This window comes from Hibiscus syriacus, unplaced genomic scaffold, assembly GCF_006381635.1.
Source record: "Hibiscus syriacus cultivar Baekdansim isolate YM2019G1 unplaced genomic scaffold, ASM638163v2 tig00112828_pilon, whole genome shotgun sequence".
Classification (NCBI taxonomy): domain Eukaryota; kingdom Viridiplantae; phylum Streptophyta; class Magnoliopsida; order Malvales; family Malvaceae; genus Hibiscus; species Hibiscus syriacus.
Window position 1 is genome coordinate 109,741 of NW_024063408.1, and position 19,276 is coordinate 129,016.

At 33.2% G+C, this 19,276-nt stretch overlaps 1 non-coding gene across 1 annotated transcript; it reads right to left on the reverse strand.

Annotated features, from left to right (window-relative positions):
• Positions 1-7,886: 7,886 nt before the first annotated feature.
• Positions 7,887-8,003, reverse strand: LOC120183845. Its single transcript, XR_005521971.1, has one exon. It is a non-coding gene; the product is annotated as a U5 spliceosomal RNA (small nuclear RNA).
• Between the last annotated feature and the right edge of the window lie 11,273 nt (positions 8,004-19,276).

A 19,276-nucleotide genomic window follows, 5' to 3' on the forward strand; every position in this document is an offset into this window, starting at 1 on the left:
TGTATTCAAGTTGAGAAGGTTAAATCACGATAAGAACTTTTGGGCAAGTTGATTCCATGATGTTATAGTACCAAGTTGCAGCGAGTTGAGCCGTGACTTGGCTTTGTCGCGAAGATATAAGGAAATAATTTTAGCTTCAAGGCCTCTTTGGGAACTCCTTGTTGTATGAATGAATCACACACTTCCATAAATGCTCTCAAATGTGCTCGAGGGTTCTCAGTATGCATCTCACTATATTGCCCCATTGGTTACAACATTTGGAAGATCACCGACTTCAACTTAAAGTGGGTAACATGAATGGCCGGTTGAACAATCTGAAGGTTTAAATCATCCAATGTGGGCATAACATGTTCTCAGATCAGCTTATTTCTGTCATCAATGTTGTGGTAATTTGGTCGCATAGAAATATTTTGTAAATGTGGAATCAATCTAGAATTGTGTCCTAATTGCTCCTTTTGATGTTGATCTCTCTCTATTGGTTATTTCTTTGAGTTATACTTCATCAACAACTTGTTAAAATCTACCTACAAAATAAAAATTAAAACTATATTAGTAAAGAGACAATTCTAAAAGTAATGCACTAGCCCCCGACAACAGCATATAAAACCTAATGCTTTGAAAAATATAACAACATTCAGTGCAAGAATACAATATCCTATCAAGTAATAAAGTGGATGAAAATTAATGCATCGAGTATCGTATCCAAAAAGACTAGTATTACTCAAAGAATTGTCATAACATTAAGTAAAATAACAAAATTGTATAGATGGTGTTGTAAACAAAGCAATGAAAATATAAAGGGATGAAGGGAATCCAATAGTGGCAATGAAAGCAGTGGATCAGCTCAAGTAAAAGATTGTGGGAAAGTTAAACCCCAATCATGAATTAACGTTGTCACATCAATAAGATCGATGTATTTAGCATTAACTTAGCAGGTTCTCCTGTCTCGATGACTTTAGTCAGAAACTCACAACAGTGTTATATCTCTATACCCACTCATGTAAATTTACTAAATATGCTAAGACAGTCAGTCATCTATATTTCTCTATACTGAAATGTTGCTTTCGTAATAACTGATGCTTCGACAATAACACTAACCTCTTGATGAAATGCTCACACAATGCCACTCACCTCTCGATTCAATGTATCGGGCAATTATATATCTCTATACTAAAAGTCTTAATAAAATCGAGTTAATTAAATATGAAATTCATAAAATATATTTAAAAACATAAGCGTCCAAGGTTTAACAAATCCCACACAAATTAAAGATTATTTCAACTTAACAAAAACAAAATCCCTCTCTCAGATTCATTTTATCGTTGTTTTCATTGATGTTCTCGTCGATCACCAATCACCACCCTCTCGATGCAATGACTTTGCCTTCACGTCCAGCTGATGCTTTTCCCCAAAGTTTCCTAAACAGATATGGTTGATGGTGAAGAAAGAAAAGAATAAAATAAAATCCTAAAAATCTCGCTTTAACTAAGTGATGTAACTTCTTTTATATAATAATTAAAAACCCTAAAAAGTAGAGTTTAAGCTTGTATTAAATTGAGACTTCTTTTCCATTAAGACTTCTTTATTCTTTTCAATTATTTCCATAATAGGATTCTTTATAGTTGTCAATAACTTTTTACCCGTACATCGATTGTTACAGCAACAACCCAATAATCTTGTCTCACAACAACTTACAACAACATTTTCAATATCAGAGAATGTCACAGTATCAGGGTACAATATCATAATTAGTCCAAGAATTACCAACTCACTCGCTTCAATGCATTTAATGTAAAATAAACTGAAAACACTATAAATGAACATAATATGCTAAAGTACAAACATAAACCTAAGGAAAAATGTCATAAATAATAACTCTTTTGGAGAGTTATTATATTGCCACCAAAATTAAATGCTTAAGGGAGTTTTATTATCCATTGCGTTATTGGTGATCGATTTGTAGGTAAAGCACTGTGTGATTTAGGTGTCGATATTAACTTAATGTCTTTATCTATTTTTAGGAAATTTAGCATTGGAGAAGAAAGACCTACTATTGTGACACTACAACTCGCTAATTAATCCATTATTCACCCCGAGGGCACAATAGATAATTTCCTAATCTAAGTGTACTAATTTATTTTTCCTGCAGATTTCATTATTCTAGATTGTAAAGCTGAAAATGATATATCAATTATACTTATTCGTCTATTCCTTGCTATAGGTTGAGCGTTAATCACATTGAAAAGGGAGAACTTATTATGCATATAAATAATGAGCACATTAATTTCAATGTTTCGAAGAAAGTTTTATATGAGGAAGACAATGCTTAGTGTCATGCTATTTAAATTATTGATGATTTTGTGTATGAGCAATGGGATGAATGCCACAACATTGATGTTGTTACTAATAATGTTGTGACAATAGATGAATACAAGGGAAAAAATGAGATTTTTGAGGTAGAAGTGAAGTACACATATCATTTTGAGTCATTATATCTTTCTAATAGACCTATCCGAGTTTCCTCGTCTCTCAATTGAAGAGCCACTCATCCTTTAATTAAAACCTCTTCCCAATTATTTGAAGTATGCATTTCTTAGGGAAGACAAGACTATACATGCTATTGTTACAGCAAAGCTCGAAGCATCATAGGAGAAAAAATTGTTCAGTGTTATGAACCATCATAAGAAGGCAATTGCTTGGACCATTGCTGACATCAAGGGTATTAGTCTATCATTTTGTATGCACAAGATATTGCTAGAAGATTCAAGCAGTAATTCAGTTGAGTAGCAAAAGAGGTTGAACCCTATTATAAAGAAAGTTGTTAGAAAGGAAATCATTAAGTGGCTAGATGTTGGAATCATTATCCTATTTTTTTATAGCAATTAGGTGATCCTAGTTCAATGCGTGCCAAATAAGGGTAGCATCATCATTGTTTCTAATGAGAAAAATGAGTTAATTACGACTCGCAGTACGACTGGTTTGTATATTTGTATGAACTATAGAAAGTTGAATAAAGCAACAAGAAATGATCAATTTTCATTGTTGTTCATTGACCAGATATTGGATAGACTTGTTGGAAAAGCATTCTATTACTTCCTTGATGGTTATAGTAGCTACAGTTAGATAGAAATTACACTTGAAGACTAAGAGAAAACTATATTTACATACCCTTATAGTACATTTTCTTTTAGAATGATGGCTTTTGGTATGTGCAATGCTCCAACAACGTTTCAACATTGTATGATGGCCATATTTTTTTACATGATTGAAGATTTCCTTGAGATATTCATGGTTGAATTTTTTTTCTGTAGCTAAAGCTTTGATCAGTGCCTTGTTAACCTAGAAAATGTTATAAAACAATGTAAATAAACCAATCTTATGCTTAGTTGGAAGAAATGTCACTTTATGGTAAATAATGGCATAGTGCCGGGGCATTGTATTTTGCACCATGGAATTGAGGAGGGTAAAACCAAAGTTGAAGTCATTGAAAAGTTATCAACTCCCACCAATGTCAAGGAGATAAGAAGTTTCCTATGCCATGTTGGTTTCTATCGAAGATTCATCAAGGATTTTTTAAAGACTGCTAGATTGCTTTGCTCATTGCTGGAGCAAAACATGAAATTTTTCCTTGATACTAAATCCATTGAGTTCTTTGAAACAATCAAGCGAAAGTTAGTGAATCCTCTCGTTATTATCGCACAAGATTGGAATTTTCCTTTTGAACTAATGTATGATGCATATGATCAGGAAATCAAGTTGTTAAAGAAATGATGGGGCAACGATATAATAAAATCTTACATGCCATACATTATACTAAGAGAACCTTAAACTATGCTTAAACAAACTACACAACAACCAAGAAGGAATTTCTTGTTGTTGTGTTTGCATTTGATAAATTCAAATCTTACCTTGATGGAACAAAGGTAATTGTTTACACAGATCACTCAGTATTGAAAATTTTATTTACAAAGAAAAACACTAAATCAATATTATGCGATGAGTGTTGCTACTATAAGAGTTGATGTTGAGATTAGAGATAATAAGGGTTCTGAAAATTAAGTGGATGATCGTTTGTCTCGTTTAGAATCATAGTGTGAGGATGGTAGTAAACTTTTGATTCCCAACATTTTTCATATAGACTTCTTGTTATTGAAGCATTACCCTGATATGTAGACATTGTAAACTACTTGGTGAGTGGATTGTTGCCAGCAGACCTTAACCACAAAGGAAAAAGAAGTTTTTGAGAGATGTCATTTTATCATTGGGATGAGTCTTATTTTTTCAAACAACACAATGATCAAATTGTGAGGTCATGTATTTTGGAATACGAGACAGTGTATCCTACATCATTGTCATAATACGCCCTACAGTGGTCACTTTGGAGGGATGCACATTGTGCCAAATTGCTTCAATGCAACTTCTTTTGGCCAACTCTATTTAAAGATGCTAATGAATTCGTCAAGCATTATGACCGCTATCAACATAATGGTAACATTTCTCACCGTAATGAAATGACAATACAACTAATACTGGAAATCAAGTTGTTCTATGATTAGGGATTAGACTTCATGGGACCATACCCATCATCATTTGGTAATCTATATATTCTTGTTGTTGTGGACTATGTCTCCAAATGGATTAAATTTGTAGAATTACCTATAAATGATGTTAAATCAGTTTTAAAATTCTTTCACAAGAACATCTTTACTCGCTTTTGAACACCAAGAGATTTTATTAGTGATGAGGGATCTTATTTTAAATGTAAGTAGATTGCTAATACCTTGGTGTAGTATGGGGTGAAGCATCGCATTACTACAATATACCATCCCCAGTCTAATGGATAAGATGAGGTCTCAAACCATGAAATTAAGCAAATTTTAGAGAATGTTGTGAACCCATCTAGGAATGACTAGTCTTTTCTATTGGATGAAGCATTATGGGCATATCGTACAACATACAAAACCTTATTGGGTATGTATCCATTCCATTTAGTCTTGGTAAAGCATATCATTTGTTAGTCGAATTGGAGTACAAGACAATGTGGGCACTTAAGAAACTAAATTTTGACATTGATGTGGTGGGAAAATAAGATGATTTGAATGAATTGGAAGAACTTCGCAATAATGCCTATAAGAATGCAAAGATCCATAAAGACAAAATCAAGTGATGGCATGACAAGCACATAATGCCACGACAATTCCATGCTAGACAACAAGTATTGCTTTTAATCGAGATTTAAGGAATTCCTAGGGAAGTTGAAATCCAAGTGATATGAACCTTTTAAAGTAGCTGAAACATTTCCTCATGGCGCACTAATGATCAAGAAATTAAGGGATGAAAGCATGTTCAAAGTTATTCGTCAACGTTTGAAACATTATTGTAGTGAATTACCTCACAACATTGCTTACATTTTTCTAAGAAAATTTTTTTCCACCGAGTCTTTTAATTATTTACAATAAGTCAATTTTCACATTAGATTAGTTTTACCTTTTATTTTCTTTCATAATTTCATTTTATATTCTTTTTTTTGGCAATGTTCTCACATTGATCGTTGCACTATAGTCATCACATATTGCATTTGTTTCACAGCATTAGCTGGAGTTATAGATAATCATTGCTTCCCAACATCTTCTTACATTCTAGCTGTCATTGTGCAACATTAGTAATACATCCACATAGTTATTGTTTCATAACATCTTCAACAACATTATGGGAGCATTGTTGTCCATTATCTTATGTTTTATTTTTGTTTTTATTGTGTTTACATGCATTGAGGGCAATGCACATATCAAATTTGGGAGTGTGTTATTCATTGTGTTATGTATCGTTTGTGTTATTCATTCGAGTTTTCCATGACATTCAGATAAGTAAAAATTTCTAATATTTTGCATTTACTTATGATGAGATCATTGTCGATAATAATTTAATGTCTAGAATCTTAGGATTTAGAGACATCTTAAGATTGCCTTAATGATTCTTATGATGCTAAAATTATTTATCGAATGTCATGCTTGGTTGACTTATGGATGTTTTTGAGAATATTTAGTTATCTTTCAGGTTTTAAAAAAATGGTGTAAGTTCTGTGTGAACTTCTAAAGGTGCCCAGTTTGCTCTAGTCAAATAAATTGTTCATGGTAATCTTTTAGCTCTATGACACTCTGTTGTTAAGACAAGTCTAATATGCTTAGTGAATACTAAGTAGGAAAGATAGTCTCGAATAGCATAAGTGAGTGAAAGTCTTAACAAGATGACTCTACCTAAAAGGCTAGGGGGTTCGTCGGTGGTACCATCATATTACTCAAGTGTTGGCAGTAGTTGTGATAAGCTAAAGCTCTAATTAAGCTAAATATTAATTGTCGTGACATCTTTTGTTTAATTAATTACTTTGATAATTATGATATTCTCTTCAAATACCCATGGGGTGAATTGTCATAAATAAGAGTACACACACGCACAAGCATCATAAGTTGATATAAGATGATTTCTTGTTATCTTGAGGTTTGAAGGTGATTGGTAGAAAATTACCAAGGTTCTGAGGTGACAAGTGCAAGGAAAGTGTAAGAGTTATATTGTTTAATTACTGAGGGCAAGTTGTTGTCATGCATTACTTGAGAAAAAGCAAACACTTAGGTTTCGGGGTGTGATAACTCTCTAAAAGAGTTATTATTTAGGACTTTTTACTTAGGTTCAGCTTATACTTAAGCATTTTTAGAATCATATTTAGATTTATTTTAGTATATTTTACGCCATTTGCATATTGAGAGTGAGTTTGTATTTCTTGGGCTATTTTATGACATTTTGTTATGAGTTGTTACGCTGATGTTGTGACATTGTCTGATGATGTAGTTGTTGTTGTGCACTAATACGAAGCATGATTGTTGAGTCAAATCTGTAGCTTTTGATGACTCACCATGTGGTTAGGGAGAATCTTCTAGAATGGCCAGTTGTTTTATTTGGATAATATCAAGGCTAAAAAAGGCTTCAATTTAAAAAAAATGAATTTTTGAAAAAATAGGGATTTTTCTATTGGTGACAAGTTTTACTTTGGGAAAGTTATAAATATAATATTTTCTACACAATTTATTCATTTTGGAAACCTTAATTTTCATAGTCGTCTTTTATTTTTCTCTCTTACCGCCAACCATGGAAGCCTATACTTCTCATGAAAAATACACTTGGATGTGAAGCATTTGAAGCTGTAAGAGTAGTGACCGATGATAGATTGGGTATCATCTTAGCAATTTGGATGAACTTGAAAATAGGGGATTTATTTTGTTTGAGATTATTTATTTTTATTTTCAATAAAATACTTTGAATACGTATTTGTGATATAAGCCTTCAAACAAGTAATAGAGTCTTCTCTTTTAATTTTTTAGCAATTAATAAGCAATACAAGCGATAGCCTCTATTACTGTAAACTTCCCTTCAACTAAATAGTACTACATGCTAAATGACACCTGAAGCGTTGTCTTACAGTTTCAATATCTACAATGTTAAATATCCAAGGTAAGACAGAAATTTACCTACACAACCCAAACAACATATGTATTGGATAACCCTGCCAGCAAACAACAAATGTATTGGATAACCCTGCCAGCAAACAACATATAACATATGCTCCCCTCGTCATAAGTTTGACCTATAAAAATATTCAATTGAAACACACTATTGTTCCACTGAATACAACGCCAAGAGAGAAGCTTTAATCGCAGCCCAACCAAAAATAAATTCCCGACACTTTCAAATATCAATGATGGTCTACCACTGTTATATCATAAAATACATGACACCCGAAAATGATGTGGTTAGAAGTATATTTCATAAAACCCAACTAGTCCAAAATATTATTAGAAAAGTATGATAAGTTGGAAACTTGAACTGGTTGGGGGTATTCAACGAGGAATACCCTTCAGAAATTGGCATATGAGGTTTGAGTGGAGAACACACGGTATTCTTTAGTAAAAGATGAAAGAATATATCATTCTGTACTCACTGTAGACACCCGTTTTTGTTCGGGTCTTAAATTATTATTATTATTATTTATTTATTTATTATATTTTTTTGCAGGCCTAAACCTGAAGCCCAACAACAAAACTCAACCCAAATTACAAATTGATTGCCTACTAGGCCCAAAAAGAAGCTGGCTGATTACAATATCCAGCAGCACACCGGTTCAAGTCAACACCAAGATCCAACCCAACTAGAGCCCAGAATCCAGATCCATACCCAACCCAGATCCTACGAAGCCCACAAGAAAAAAGCCCAGACCTGAAGCCCAACTAGCAACCAAGAGATTAAGGTTTTTCACCCTAATGATCCCATCCAGCCAACTATTGCTCCTACCAGAGTCATCTCAGTCGGTTGCCTGCACCAAATCAATCAACCCATCAGTCATCACCAGGAAAATCGGTCAGATAAGAAAACAAATAAAAAATTTGTTTGTACAATGGTATCCCGAGGACACCATATCACTCACATCCACATCTCACCCCTAAATAGATATGCAACTAGATTAAATAGGGGGAACAAGTTTAAAGGAAAAAAATGAGAGTGAAAAAAGAGAGAAGAGTTTTCGGAGGAAAAACAGAGAAAAAAAACACAAACACAAAGAGGATTCAAAAATGAAAAATGAAAAGTAAGAGAGAGTAAATACAAAAAAAATAGAAGGAGAGAAACATACCTTGGTCGGAGGAACGTCGAAAGCCCAAGGGTCGTCGGAGCTTCAAGTTTTTGTAAAGGTAAAGGCCTAGATATAGGGTTCTAGGTTGTTTTTTTAGGCAAAATAGAGATGTTTTTTTAAAGGTAGTGAGCCGTCGTGGATTGCCACCGGCGAGCGGCGGCCCCTCTCTCCCCCTCTGCTTAAGAAACCAAACAGAAATAAGAGGATGAAGAAAAACAACCCATTAATCGGGCTTATATGTCACACACGAAATGACGTCGCATATGGGGGGTTTCAGCGTGTTTTGCGTATGGGTCTAATAGCAGTGTAGGTCATTCTTCGTTTGTAATATTTTGTTTTAGCCATTAATTGAAATATGATGATATTCCACTTTGGGCCTTTAGTTTCCTATGATTATGTTTTGGACACTAACCCAATGTGTTATATTATTTTCTTTGATGTTCGAATATGGCCATGACATTTATGAATATTTCATTCCAGTCACTATTTTGTATAAATGCGTTTATGTAAATTTATTAATGATCTCCCAATATTTCTGGTTTAAATTATTTTAGTCCTAAACATTATTTAGGGATTATTTTCATTTCTGGTACTTATACTGTCTAATATGTTCGATTGTGGCTCTAGGTTGTTTATAATTGCTTTTCAGTTCTTCAAGTTTCTATTAATCCCATTTTAGTCCTTTAAGTACTTATTTTTGGTGATTTTAATTTGGTTTGTAATGTTTACTTGTTTTTATTTTTGTTCTTTATGTATGGATATATTTTACATATTATGTGGTTATTTGTATTATGTTAAATAAATATTATTGGCTCTATTTATTGCAAATATTTTATTTCACATATTTCCATTCGCGTTTGTTTCCATTGCATTTCTTTATCTATAAATATTATTTGAATATTTTTAAGAACAATGATTTGTAGAATTGGCGTGGAAAACATTGCTTGATCGAAGTAGTGCAATCTGATATGACATTCAAACAAAATGAGAGCTTGAAATAAATCGAAGTTATTTTTTAGCGCTAATTAATTTGTTTTAATTCAAATAATGTAACACATGATAAAGTATATAGCAATTTATTTTGTTGTATGCAAAATGTGGATTTTCAATTTACATTTGATTCGTGCTTTTATCGAGGAGGGAATACTCTTTTTAGACAAAGAAATAGATGAGATAGTTTTCTCGATGGAGGATTGCTAATTTCGATATTTTTTTTCAAATTAAAGAATTTTCCCTAATAAATAATTCAAAATAAATTAATCAATGTTCAATGCATGGAACTTAATTTAACTTTATATTCGATTCATAATTTCTACTATTGCGACAATGTATAAGCGACGAAGTACCAATTTTGGGTTTTGTAGGGGTGTTAGTCCTTCCCCACACAAAACCGACTCTCGGACCCATTAAATCATATTTTTGGTAAACGTAGACCAATTTTTGTCTTAGAAAATGATTTTTCTTAAAATTGTTTTAAAAGACGTTTTTCGGTATTCGACCTACCTATCTCAAAGGTCGATGGCGACTCCTTTCAATTTCAACAATTTTTCAAATAAAAAGTCATAATTGTTTTTTAAACTTAATTGTTTTTTTTCAAAAAAATTGTTATGACAGATTGATAACTCCGATGGGGACTTTTAGTGATTCAGGTTATAAGTCGCTTACACATTATCGTTGTGGTGAAAATTATGGGTTTGAGTCTATAGTTAGTTTATGATTCATCTATTGAAGTTTTTAATTTCTTTATTTTTAATCATGATACTAATATTTTAATCTTTGTTTTCAACAATGTTCAAGTTTCTATTGAGATTTTTTTTTCTTTAGAGTCAAGGGTTTGTATGTTTCTCCTCACACACATCACGTGCATTTGCATTACATAAGCTCTAGACCCGAGATGCGTTCCAAGTAAGTGGGGTGAACGCTTTGCTCTCGTAAGAAATTATTCTTCGTATGAGCCTTAGCAAATAATTTCTGTGATACACATGTCTTATACCTTTGTAGGGATTTATTCCTCGTATGTGTATAAGTGAATTCCTTCGAATTGAACTCGATACATTTATGCCTATAATGGGTTAGGATTGAGGGTTTGAAAACCCAAGGGGGCACCGACATCAAGGATAATTCGAGTACCCTTTCCCTATAGAGCCAAAACCATCCATGTTGTGAACCGTAGGACGGTCACCCTAGGTATAGCCATACAAAACCTTTGTCAGTCAGTAGGTGCCAAAAATAGGTGTACACAAAGGAGGAGCGTTTCAGAACCTTTACATTTTGCTTTAAATTTTATTGAATAAAAGCATGTGAACTAGATATCATGCGGTTAGGATCAATTTCTTGAAAATAATCATTGTGGGTAGAAAGCATATCCGGGTAGGATTGCTATCTAATGAAAGTGTGTTTGGGTAGATACCATGATTGGGTAGGTGTTGTATTTATTTTTATATAGAATTTTTTAAATATTATTGATTATCTTGCCCATAATAACTTATTTCTTTTCTTTTATGTGTGTCATTTTTCATCTTGTTTTTGCATTGCATCGTCATAAGATAATGCGAAAGTATTGATCCGCAAGGGGATATTCAAGAGAAAATTTTCACAATGAGAAATAAAAGTTTTCAATCAAGCAGTCACATATACATACATGCATCGAAGGCTAAAAGAAGTTCAGAGACTACCAGAAAGAAACATGCTTGAAGATCATGCAATATTCTAAACTAGAAAGATGATTCATTGATCAGAGAGGTAATCCAGTAGTAGAGTCTTATCTACGATCGTACCATCGCTAGTCATCAAGGAGCAATGCACTGACTTCTGCACCGCCGTGGCATTAAAGGAGTTTAGCTTACAAAGCACTTTAGGGGCATCATTTTCAAGGATGAAGATCCGACATGAAGTTGTGACTCATTTCTGACTAAAACATATAAGCGAAAGAATGTCTGTAAAATGGCCTATCTTGCGATGTGAAGGCTTTTATCTCTAGTGGAAATTGTTCTATGATATTCACCGTTGTGATCAACATTTTTTGCATTTGCACCTTTGCATTCTGCATAGCATTCATTTAGATATTTTTATATGCATTAATCATGAGTACATGGGTTTATATCGTGGAGTACTCTGAGGATGTTTTTTTAACTGTGCAATTTTATTCACACAATACTAAAAATGGATGTGAAATTTGAGAAACTGAAGAAGTAACTGGAAGAGAAATTGCAAAGGATGCAAACAAAGTTGGAAGCTAAAATGAAGCAAGCGCAAAATGTCATTGTGGATTGCATTTTGCAAAACCAGGAAAACCTGGTCGACCAAATTGTAGGAAAACTGGCTGATATCAATCAAGAAAGAGGCAAAGAGAAGATTTCCTCGACCAGAGAAACCCCTGAATGTGTGATGGCACATATGAATCCATAAATGCTCATTTCACCCTACAAACTTCCAAGCCACTAAGTAGGCTTCTCCACCACTAAAACACAAGCAACTGTGTTATATCCTCGGGATAATCTTACTAATCACAATATGTCAGCTCCTGATGAGATGAAAAAAGCCAAGAATGAGATCTTTGAGAACCTAAAAATGGTGTAGAAAGACATTCAAAGGAATGATCATGATCTTCACAGATGAATCTAGTTTAGGTAAGTTGCTTGGAAATTAAACTCTAACGATGAGATTTTCTGACCTTCAACGAACACCTAGACTATAACAGGTTCTTCTTGACAAGCTTAAGAAATGGAATTTGTATACCCATAATATATATATATATATATATATATATATATATATATATGCATATGCATACAATAAAGCTGAGTTATTCCTCTAAAGTAATTGGTTATAGAGAAAACTCGAAAGCTCTGTATTTATGAATATATTACATTCAAACCATGACATTGATCGGGTACTTGGCAATATGGTGTTTGCTCAACTGTGATTGTCAAGTCGAAGACTTTGTGATGACATGAATCCTTCAGTTAGCCAAACAATGAAAAATTAAATCGAATTTACTAAATAAGGAGTTTCGGTGAATATGGACTAAGGGAGTTGAGGAACACCTATTATAGTCGATTTCACACGAGCACTCGGGAATCTCATTTTTAGGCTGATATTTTTACACTGCCTTGGCTAGAGAAGTCTACGAAGCTTGAACAAATAGAAGATTTCAGAGAACTGAAATAGAAGTGTTCTAAAAATTCTAGCAATTGGTTATGTCATAATTTTGTCCGCCTTCTATTAAAATGCCAAAACCAAGAAATAGGGGCATGTCATAATTTCCACAATGATGAATTGATGAAACAAACCTCAAAATAAAGGTAGCTAACCTCAAAACCAACCTTTCGATCTTGATATTTTTCAAAGATTTGCAGTTATGAAAGATTAAAAGAGCAGTTGATTCATTTGATAACCAATGAACCCCTGTTTTATGATTCGTTTCAATTGTGAAACTTAGAAGGAGGCAATATTTTTTTCAAAATTCTTTTTGATATTTTTCAAAATTTTGAAAATAAAAAGAAGAAGAAAAACATTTTCAAACAAGATAATCTCTCTGGAAGCATATCTTGGAATTCAACAAATATCTCTCAGAAGTTCGTGATCAAAGCTGGGGCAAGGAAAACAAATTGTCTCAGGTCGAAGTTTGTAAGAATACACCCTGGTGGAAAATGAATACAACTGAATCAGGGATAGAATGAAGACTGCTCACGCAACCATTCCCCTCACGGATCGAGAAAACATACATCAACATACATACATGTTACATGAAATTTGCATCTTTGCATCAAACATTCATCATCACGTGCAATAAAGACTTTGATTTTCCATCTCATGAGGACAAATTCAAAAACATTCATCAAATCAAACACATGAAACAAACTTCATTTTGACATCTAGAAAAACATTCAAGATAAGCATTCATAAATACATCAGTATTATATTGATCTTTCACAAAATAAAAGTTTGGTGATGACCAGATGTCCTTAACATGAAAGAACAATGTCATCCATAGATTTGACATCCTAAAGTCAACGATCAGATCTACTAGAGGCATTTCCTCAACATGTAGGAACAAATAGATAGTCTATAAGCCTTTAAGATTGTTTTTCTAAAAACAAATTTTGTATCGCTTGAGACAGTTTCTCTTAAAAACAAACTTTGTCTCACTTGAGACGATCTTCCTTAAGACATGAACATTTGATATTGTTTTTCCTCAAAACAAACTTCGTCTCTCTTGAGACAGTTTCCTTCTAAAAACAAATTTTGAAATTGTTTCACTTGAAACAAAATTGATGACATTTGATATTGTTTTTACTCGAAGCAAATTTCATCTCGCATGAGATAATTCCCTTGGAACATAAATTTTAAAGTTATTTTACTTGAAACAAAATTAATCTCACTTGATATTGTTTCTTTCAAAACAAATTTTGTCTCGCTAGAAACGATTTTTCCTCAAAATACAAAATTTGGAAATTGTTTCACTTGAAACATAATTGAAACACAAATCTTTGAGATTGTTTTTCTTGAAACAAATTTTGTCTCTCTTGAGACAGTTTCTCATGAAACATAAACTTTGAGATTGTTTCTCTTGAAATAAATTTTGTTTCTCTTGAGACAATTTCTCTTGAAACATAAAAACATTGAGAATGTTTATCTTGAAACAAATTTTGTCTCTCTTTAGACAGTTTCTCTTGAAACATAAAAATATTGAGATTGTTTCCCTTGAAACAAATTTGTCTCTCTTGAGATAGTTTCTCTTGAAACTTTATCCCTAAAGATGGTCAGACATCCTCATCACATAGGAATTGTGTCATCCACCGACCAGATCTCCTCATCACGTAGGAGTAGTGTCAACCTTAGATAACCAGACTTCCTCATCATGTAGGAATCGTGTTATCTCCTTTATCCTTAAAGATGGTCAGACGTTCTCATCATGTAGGAACCGTGTCATCCACCGACCAGATCTCCTCATCGCGTAGGAGCAGCGTTAACCTTAGATAGCCAGAATTCCTCATCGCGTAGGAATCATGTTATCTCCATTTATCCCTAAAGATGGGCAGTCGTCCTCATCACCTAGGAATAGTGTCATCCACTGACTAGATCTCCTCATCACGTAGGACCGCGTCACCCTTAGATAACCAGACTTCCTCATCACGTATGAACCATGTTATCTCCAAATTTACCTAAAAACGACCAGAACTCTTCATCGCGGATGAGCGACGTCATCTTCAATATCAAGTCTCAAAACAAGAGTGAACCAAACAAAAAATCGTTGTCCTATTATCTTTTCCATATTCTTGTTAACATAAGAATGAACAAAGAGGGGCAGATGTAGACACTCGTTTCTGTCCGGGTCATAAATTATTATTATTATTATTATTATTATTATTATTATTATCATTATATTTATTTATTTATTACATATTTTTTACAAACCTAAACTCGAAGCCCAACAACAAAACTTAACCCAAATTACCCACTAGGCCTAAAAAGAGGCTGACCCGATTACAACATCCAGCAACCCACCTGATTCAAGCCCAACACCAAAATCCAACCCAACTATAGCCCAAAATCCAAATCCAGACCCAACCCAGGATTTTACTCGAAGCCCACAAAGACAAAGCCCATACCCGAAGCCTAACTCAGTAACCCAGAGATTAGGGTTTTTTACCCCTAATGATCCCATTCAGCCAACTGTTACCGCCAGAGGATGTGGACCGTCCGATTGGTGCGTGTAGTGCATGCGCCCGATCCTTTGGCTTTCCCGTCACGTCACTGCCACTGTTACTTCTCATCTCAACAGGCCGCCTGCATCAAATCAATCAACCCATTAGTTATGACCAGGAAAATCGATCAGATAAGAAAAACAAATAAAAAATTTGTTTGTATAATGGTATCCCAAGGAGATCATATCACTCACATCCACATCTCACCCCTAAATAGACATACAACCAGTTTCAACAGGGGGAACCAGTTTCAAGGGGAAAAAACGAGAGTGAAAAAAGAGAAAAGAGTTTTCGGAGGAAAAACATAGAAAAAAAACAAAAACACAAAGAGGTTTCGAAAAATGAAAAAAAGAAAAGAAAGAGAGAGAAAATACAAGAAAATAGAAGGAGAGAAACATACCTTGGTCGGAGGAATGTCAGAAAGCTCAAGGGTCGTTGAAGCTTTAAGTTTTTCGAAAGGTAAAGGCTTAGATCTAGGGTTATAGGTTGTTTTTTTAGGTAAAATGGAGATGGTTTTCAGGTTGAGGGTAAGGAGAAGATTTTTTGGGGGTGTTTGGCTCTCTCCGGCCACCGTGAACCGCCGTGAGCCCCCGTTGATTACCATCGGCGAGCGATGACCCCTCTCTCTCCCTCTGCTTAAGAAACCAAACATAAATGAGAGGATGAGGAAAATAGGCCCTTTAATCGGGCTTATATGTCACACAAAAAATGGCGTCGCATATGGGGGTTTCAACGTGTTTTGCGCAAGGGTCTAATAGCAGTGTAGGTCCTTCTCCGTTTGTAATATTTTATTTTAGCCATTAATTGAAATATGATGATATTCCACTTTGGGCCTTTAGTTTACTATGATTATGTTTTGGTCACTGACACAATGTGTTATATTATTTTCTTTTATGTTCGAATACGGCCATGACATTTATGAATATTTCATTTCGATCATTATTTTGTGTAAATGCATTTATGTAAATTTATTAATGATCTCCCTATGTTTCTGGTTTAATTTATTTTAGTCCTTAACATTATTTAGGGATTATTTTCATTTCTGGTACTTATAATGTCTAATATGTTCGATTGTGGCTCTGGGTTGTTTATAATTGCTTTTCAATTCTTCAAGTTTCTGTTAATGCTATTTTAGTCCTTTAAGTACTTATTTTTGGTGATTTTATTTTGGTTTGTAATGTTCACTTGTTTTTATTTTAGTTCTTTATATGAATATATTTTACATATTATGTAGTTATTTGTATTATGTTAAATAAATATTATCGGCTCTATTTATTGTAAATATTTTATTTCACATATTTCCATTCGCATTTGTTTCCATTGCATTTCTTTATCTATAAATATTATTCGAATAGTTTTAAGAACAACGATTTGTAGAATTGGCGTGGAAAACATTGTTTGATCGAAGTAGTGTGATCTGATACAACATTCAAACAAAATGAGAGCTTGAAATAAATCAAAGTTATTTTTAGCGCTAATTAATTTGTTTTAATTCAAATAATGCAACACATGATAAAGTATATAGCAATTTATTTTGTTGTATGCAAAATGTCGATTTTCAATTTACATTTGATTCACGATTTTATCGATGAGGGAATATTCTTTTTAGACAAAGAAATATGCGAGATAGTTTTCCTGATGGAGGATTGCTAATTTCGAGATTTATTTTTAAATTAAAGAATTTTCCCTAATAAATAATTCGAAATAAATTAATCAATGTTCAGTGCATGGATCTTAATTTAACTTTATATTTGATTCATAATTTCCACTATTGCGACAATGTATAAGCAACAAAGTATCAATTTTGGGCGCTGTGAGGGTGTTAGTCCTTCCCTAAGCGTAACCGACTCCTGAATCCATTAAATCATATTTTTGGTAAACGCAGACCAATTTTTGTCTTAGAAAACGATTTTTATTAAAAAAAAATTAAAAGAGTTTTTAGGTATTCGACCTACCTATCTCAAAGGTCGATGGCAACTCCTTTCAAATTAATTCAAATCAATTCAAAATCAACAATTTTTCAAATAAAAAGTCATAATTTTTTTAACTTAATTATTTAAAAAATGGTTATACACTCACCACACGGCTCCGTGATTAGGATGAAACACCACAAGTTGCTTTATAAACATGAGGAAAAACAGCTGCCTGCTTTCCAGAGCGAAGTGGGACTTAACATTGCATAACCAACTGCTACCAAGAACCAGGTAGAAAAATAGCATACCTTTAATAAGAATCTGGTGACATAAATCCAAAAGCAACTAGTGTCACAACAGCCATCCCAATGATCTGGAGTCCATTCCCAACCATAAGTCACAAAAGAGCAACGAAGAACATCCCCGACAACTAGCTTCCACTGAGATAACTGGGTTATTTGTGGTTGGGCCTCCTTTATAAAGAGTAAGATCCCCACTGATGGTCCTTAAGAAGATCATAAGGACAATACCAGCAAAGAAAGTGATCACCGTCCATAAAAGAATACAAGAATGAAAATCAATGAACAACTTCGTTGCTGGTATTGTGCTTTGTACCAAGTTACCACCTCAAAATCAACAAGGTCCGCCTGATCCCCCATTGCCAATACCAGGAATAACCTCAACATACGTGCCACATTTGTTTCCTATTGCAGGTAAATCAACCGAAAACGGGTTTCACACAGGAAGATATCGTCAATCTTAAACCCATACGCCGAGTTTTCAATCCGATCTCCCATGAGAAGCTCACCGTGCTCCAGACCTGAGGCGCAACATCATCTCCATCAACTTTTTCGGTGTAAATGAGTTAAATTATAGGGCTTCCAACAACGAATTTCTCTTCCCCTAATTTTTATTTGTAATTAATATTAAATTTATAATCTTTAAAAAATATTGATTGGAATAAGAATTAATCAATTTAATTTTTTATATTTTACGCTAAAGTCAAGGTCAGAAAAATATTAAAATATATACCACTAAACGCAAGTATTAAAGTATTATCACCTCTCACGTAAACGAGTTAATTAATGTATTTTCTCCGTTAAACCTTATTTCTATTAAGTTAAACATAATTTGAGTTATAAATATGAAAAATATCTACACAATTTAAATTCTTCACTCTGCTCTACTGTTAGAAGACATTTTTTCAATTAAAAAACGAAAAAAAATATTAAACTTTATCATCTTAGATGAATCACTTCACTATTCATGCTAAATTCGTCCAATCAGTAGGCCCAGTCTTTGTCCATTTTCACTTCACCTCCTTTTAATTATGCGAGGGTTTTTCCCCTTTTTTGAAAGGGAAATCATTAAGTATATTTTTAAAATCTCACAAACAAAAGTAAGAAACAGTTGTTGATATTTAAAATTGAAAATAAGATGTATAATTAATTTTAATTTATTTACGAAATTAAGAAAATTATGAAAATACATTTGATAATATTTTTATTTAATTTTATAAATATAATAAATATACATGAATTGCATTATCTTAATGACTAAAGGGATAATTATTATTTCTAAATATATCAAATTCAAACATCAATCTTTATCACTAAAAGTGTTTGAACACATTTATTATTAAATAGTTTAAAATCTTCCGAATGGATAATATTGTATAATTATCTCAGTTTAATGAAAATAAGTAAATATAATTAAAACTAACACAATAATGATTGAGATGTTAAATAAGTAGGTTAGTCTATTTACTTTGTAAGTTGGCGCGGGGTGGTCCCTGGCTATCCTGCAAGGTAACAGGTGTACGGACGAAGCACTTTTTCCAAGGTGGTCCAATGAAGTTTGAGGGCTATTTCACACGCATTTAACTAATATTTATCTTTTTCTTTTTCACATCGTTTAATATATATTTCTCGAAGTGACACCCTTTCGATTGAATTGACGAAAGGTGCATTTTT